The sequence below is a fragment of the Dama dama genome, chromosome 2, assembly GCF_033118175.1.
Source record: "Dama dama isolate Ldn47 chromosome 2, ASM3311817v1, whole genome shotgun sequence".
NCBI lineage: Eukaryota > Metazoa > Chordata > Mammalia > Artiodactyla > Cervidae > Dama > Dama dama.
This window is the reverse complement of record NC_083682.1, coordinates 10,211,237-10,217,236: the sequence shown is the minus strand read 5'-3', so window position 1 is coordinate 10,217,236 and position 6,000 is coordinate 10,211,237.

Here is a 6,000-nt window from a genome sequence, read left to right as displayed (position 1 = left end):
TTCCAGCCTTTGACAGTGAGAGCACAGAGTCCTAACTACTGACCACCAGCGAATTCCCCCAAGATTTCATTCTTTTTTTATGAGTGAGTAATATTCCATTGTGTATCTTCTTTATCCATTCATCAACTGACAGGCACTTAGGTTGCTTCAGTCACTCTATGTCTTTTGATTGGAACATTTACATTTAAAGTAATTATTGATTGGTATTAAATATACCCTTATATTACCATTTTGGTTAATCATTTTCCATTTGTTTTTGTAATTCTTTTCTTCTTCTTTCTTTTTCTTTTGCTCTCTTCCTTTGTGATTTGATAACTCTCCTTAGTGTTATGTTTGGGTTCTTTTCTCTCTTGTGTGTATCTATTATAATTATAGATTTTTGGCTTGTGATTACTATGAGGTTTATATATATACATGTGTGTGGTTACTATGAGGTTTATATGTTCATGATTATTTTCAGTTGATAATCTTAAGTTTTTGAACACATTCTAGCAACTCTGTACTTTTACTTCCTCCAGCCATTGGGTTTAATGTTTTTGACATAATATTACATACCTTTTTGTTTTGTGTGTCCAACTATTTATTGTAGATATATTAATAGATGATATCTCTAGAGAGTCCCTTGGACAGCAAGGAGATTAAACCAGTCAATACTAAAGGAAATCAACGCTGAATATTCATTGGAATGACTGATGTTGAAGCTGAAGCTTCAGTACTTTGGCTGCCTGATGCAAAGAGCCAACTCACTGGAAAAGACCCTGATGCTGGGAAAGATTGTGGGAAGGAGAAGAAGGGGGTGACAGAGGATGAGATGGTTGGATGGCGTCACTGACTCAATAGACACGAGTTTGAGGAAACTCCAGGAGATGGTGAAGGGAAACCTGGCATGCTGCAGACCATGGGGTTGCAAAGTCTGACAACTTAGTAACTGAACAACAACTAGCTATTTTAGCTGTCCTGGCCCAGAAACCAGACATTTAAGTAAAGACAACTTCAAATGGCTTCAAGCCACTCTGCAGTCTCATGAGACCCCAAGTAAGAACTGCCCTGCTGAGCCCAGTCAAGTCCCAGATGGTGAAAGATAGTAACTTAACCTTTTAAGCCACTACATTTGGGGGTGGTTTGTTACACGGCAATTGACAACTGGAACACCACCCAAAAGTAACGTCTCATCAGGAAGTTTTCTGTCTCACTCAGGGATAAGGTTTAAATTCTCTCTTCTCTCATCCAAACCAGATGACTTTTGCTCAACTTTGCAGGTTAATCTCTGGTTTTCTCAGCAGAGAATGATGTGAATTTTTAACCCAGCTCAAATTACTCAAACCCAGGAGCTCTCAAACTGGTTAACTGAGAAAGGTACTTTTGTTTGCCTAAGCCAGAGTCATTGCCCAAATCTTTCATCCTGTACTCTTCTTACTGTAAAGCCTGGGATGGCCAGATACACATTTCCTGGCTTTGCTGGGGAGGGCTTTATAACCCTTATTTGGCCAGTGATGTGAGGTCAGCTGTTGGGTTCTTGAAAACAATCTTTGCTTGTTGATAAGGGGGAAGCTGGGGGAAGAAACTGCCTGACATCATCACCTGCTTTCTGCTCCTGAATGTGGTGTGAGGATGTGATGTGATGTGTGGGGCTGCTGCAATCTTCTTGAAATGATGAGGGGAAACCTAGGAACTTAGAACCTTATCATCTTCTTTATGAAAAGAATAAACAACTCTTTCTTTAAAACATTGCTGGTCAGGGGACTTCCTGGTGGTCCAGTGGTTAAGAATCCACCTGCCAGCGCAGAGCACATGGGTTCGATTCCCAGTCCAGGAAGATTCCACAGGCCATGGAGCAACTAAGCCCATGTGCCACAACTACTGAACCCATGTGCTGCAACTATTGAAGCCTTTGTGCCTAGAGTCCATGCTCTACAACAAGAGAAGGCACCCCAAGGAGAAGCCTGTGCACTGCAACTAGAGAGTAGCTCCCACTTGCTGTAACAAGAGAAAACCCTGCACATAGCAACAAAGACCCAGCATAGCCTAAATAAATAAATGAATGAAATTTAAAAATAAAACTATTGTTGGTCTTTTTTTTTTTTTTTGCAACTGAATGCATTCCTTACTGTGATAAGAGTTGCGTTCACTTTAGAGACAAGAAGATCTGAATTTTGCTTATAAAGGCAGGGAGTGTCTCCCTTTGGAGGCCTCCCTGTTGAGTTTTTGCCTCCTGGGGCTGGAGATTCAGGTGAAGGGAGGAGGAACATGCCTCTGCCTGGGGCTTCAGCTGTGAGCTGGGGAGGGCTTGTGGGTTCTGGCAAGGGAAGACTTGGGGAATGGCTGATGTGAGCCCTCCCCACTGCAGTGGGCTTTCCCTACCATCAGCCCTGGGTCTGGTCTTGATCACATAAGTCAAAGCTACCACCCTGGACTCATGAACTAGGGGACTGGGAGGTCCCCTCCAGTACTGACGGTGGGCGGGGGTGGAGAGGACAACGGACAGTGAATCAAGTCAGGAGACTGGACTCTGGTCTCAGCTCTGCCACTAACTGCCTTTGTGTCCCTGTATCTCAACCAGTTCCCTGAGGGCCAGTGTTCTGAGCCCTCATCTGTGAATAGGACATTCTGTGCGTTCTGTGTTCACAGGGAACCCGCTGTCCCCAGGCTCCTGGTGTCTGAGCCTCTTCTTGGAAGCACAAGTAATCCTGAGCCATGAAGGGCCCACAGCCAACAGTCGGCAAATGCCACTCCGGGATCCTCCTATGGTGGAAAGGGAAACCTGAGCCCCTGCTGGGCTTCCAGAGGCCAGGTGCAGCAACAAGGGAGGAGGATGGGGCGGGGGTGGGGGCGGGCAGGAGGCAAAGATGAATCAGAGGAAGAGCCTGCCTAGAGCAGCACAGAGTAAGGGGAGGATGGTAATGGGAGGATCCAAGTTCCTAAGGTCCCTGATCCCTTGCCCTGCCAGCTCTCTCAGCTCACTTCCTGCTGATGGACTAGTGCGGGTGCTGGGGTTGGGGTGAACGGTGGGCGGCCAGGCTACATGGCGGGGGAGGGGACAGAAAACCGGAGTCCCAGCCTCTGGAAAGGTGGTGTTCAGGGTTCCTCATTGCTCCCCAGGAGGCTGAGCTGCAGGGAAGTTCCCACCACCCACCGTGCTTTCTCCTCCCCTCTCCGGAATTTCTGCAGGGAACATTCTGCAGTCAGCCAGGAAAGGATCCACCCACAGACCTCTGGAGCTGTAGATCCTCTCCTTCCTGTACTGCTCTCCTACCCAGTTAATACCTTTAAGCAAACAGGAGTGTGATGGCAGCTCAGTGAATGCCGTTCGTGTTCCAAGCAAATTTTCCAAATCTTATCTCAACTAGTTCTCTTGATAAATCTAAGTACTCCATTGGTTTCAGAGATGAGGAAGCAGGAGCAAAGAGACTGACTGACCTCCAAGGGGTCACACCAGCCAAGAAGCGACACTGCCACAATTTCCACTCTGGCTTGTTGACCTTTCCTTTATATCTTCTGCTTCTGTTAGGTCCACACCATTTCTGTCCTTTACTGAGCCCATCTTTGCATGAAATGTTCCCTTGGTATCTCTAGTTTTCTTGAAGAGATCTCTAGTCTTTCCCATTCTATTATTTTCCTCTACTTCTTTGCACTGATCACTGAGGAAGGCTTTCTCATCTCTCCTTGCTATTCTTTGGAACTCTGCATTCAAATAGGTGCATCTTTCCTTTTCTCCTTTGCCTTTAGCTTCTCTTCTTTTCTCAGCTATTTGTAAGTCCTCCTCAGACAAACATTTTGCATTTTTGCATTTCTTTTTCTTGGGGATGGTCCTGATCACTGCCTCCTGTACAGTGTCATGAACCTCCATCCATAGTTCATCAGGCACTCGGTCTATCTGATCTAATCCCTTGAATCTATTTCTCACTTCCACTGTATAATCATAAGGGATTTGATTTAGGTCATACCTGAATGGTCTAGTGGTTTTCCCTACTTTCTTCAATTTCAATAAGAATTTGGCAATAAGGAGTTCATATGATCTAAGCCACAGTCAGCTCTGGGTCTTGTTTTTGCTGACTGTATAGAGCTTCTCCATCTTTGGCTGCAAAGAATATAATTAATCTGATTTCGCTATTGACTATCTGGTGATGTCCAAGTGTAGATTCTTCTCTTATGTTGTTGGAAGAGGGTGTTTGCTATGACCAGTGTGTTCTCTTGGCAAAACTCTATTAGCCTTTGACTTGTTTCACTTTGTACTCTAAGGCCAAGTTTGCCTGTTACTTCAGTTATCTCTTGACTTCCTACTTTTGCATTCTAGTCCCCTATAATGAAAAGGACATCTTTTTTGGGTGTTAGTTCTAGAAGGTCTTGTAGGTCTTCATAGAACCATTCAATTTCAGCTTCTTCAGCATTACTGGTTGGGGCGTAGAGTTGGATTACTGTGATATTGAATGGTTTGCCTCGGAAATGAACAGAGATCATTCTGTTGTTTTTGAGATTGCATCCAAGTACTGCATTTTGGACTCTTTGGTTGACTATGATGGCTACTCCATTTCTTCTAAGGGATTCTTGCCACAGTAGTGGATATAATGGTCATCTGAGTTAAATTCACCCATTCCAGTTCATTTTAGTTCCCTGATTCCTAAAATGTTGATGTTCACTCTTGCCATCTTCTGTTTGACCACTTCCAATTTGCCTTGATTCATGAACCTAACATTCCAGGTTCCTATGCCATACTGTTCTTTATAGCATCAAACTTTACTTCCATCACCAGTCACACCTACAGATGAGTGTTGTTTTTGCTTCAGCTCTGTCTCTTCATTCTACTATACAAAAGAGATCTTCATGGCCCTGATAACCATGATGGTGTGATCACTCACCTAGAGCCAGACATCCTGGAATGTGAATTCAAGTGGGCCTTATGAAGCATCACTATGAACAAAGCTAGTGGAGGTGATGGAATTCCAGTTGAGCTATTTCAAATCTTATAAGATGATGCAGTGAAAGTGCTGCACTCAATATGCCAGCAAATTTGAAAAGCTCAGCAATGGCCACAAGATTGGAAAAGGTCAGTTTTCATTCCAATCCCAAAGAAAGGCAATGCGAAAGAGTGTTCAAACTACCACACAATTGTAGTCATCTCACACACTAGCAAAGTAATGCTCAAAGTTCTCCAACCCAGGCTTCAACAGTACATGAACCGTGAACCTCCAGATAATCAAGCTGGTTTTAGAAAAGGCAGAGGAACCAGAGACCAAACTGCCAACATCCGTTGGGTCATTGAAAAAGCATGAGAGCTCCAGGAAAACATCTGCTTCTGCTTGATTGACTATGCCAGTCTTTGACTGTGTGGATCACAACAAACTATGGAAAGTTCTTCAAGACATGGGAACACCAGACCACCTGACTGACCTGCCTCCTAAGAAATCTGTATGTAGGTCAAGAAGAAACAGTTAGAACTGGACATGGAAAAACAGACTGGTTCCAAAGTGGGAAAGGAGTACGTCAAGGCTGTATACTGTCACCCTGCTTATTTAACTCATATGCAGAATACATCATGAGAAATGCCAGGCTGGATGAAGCACAAGCTGGAATCAAGATTGCTGGGAGAAATATCAATAACCTCAGATATGCAAATGACACTATCCTTATGGCAGAAAGTGAAGAAAAACTAAAGAGCCTCTTGATGAAAGTGAAAGATGAGAGTGAAAAAGCTGGCTTAAAACTCAATATTCAGAACACTGAGATCATGTCATCTGATCCCATCACTTCATGGCAAATAGATGAGGAAATAATGGAAACAGTGAGAGACTTTATTTTCTTGGGCTCCAAAATCACTGTGGATGGTGACTGCAGCCATGAAATTAAAAGATGCTTGCTCCTTGGAAGAAAAGCTATGATCAACCCAGACAGCATATTAAAAAGCAGAGACATTACTTTGCCAACAAAAGTCTGTCTAGTCAAAGCTGTGGTTTTTCCAGTAGTCATGTATGGATGTAAGAGGTAGACTACAAAGAAAGCTGA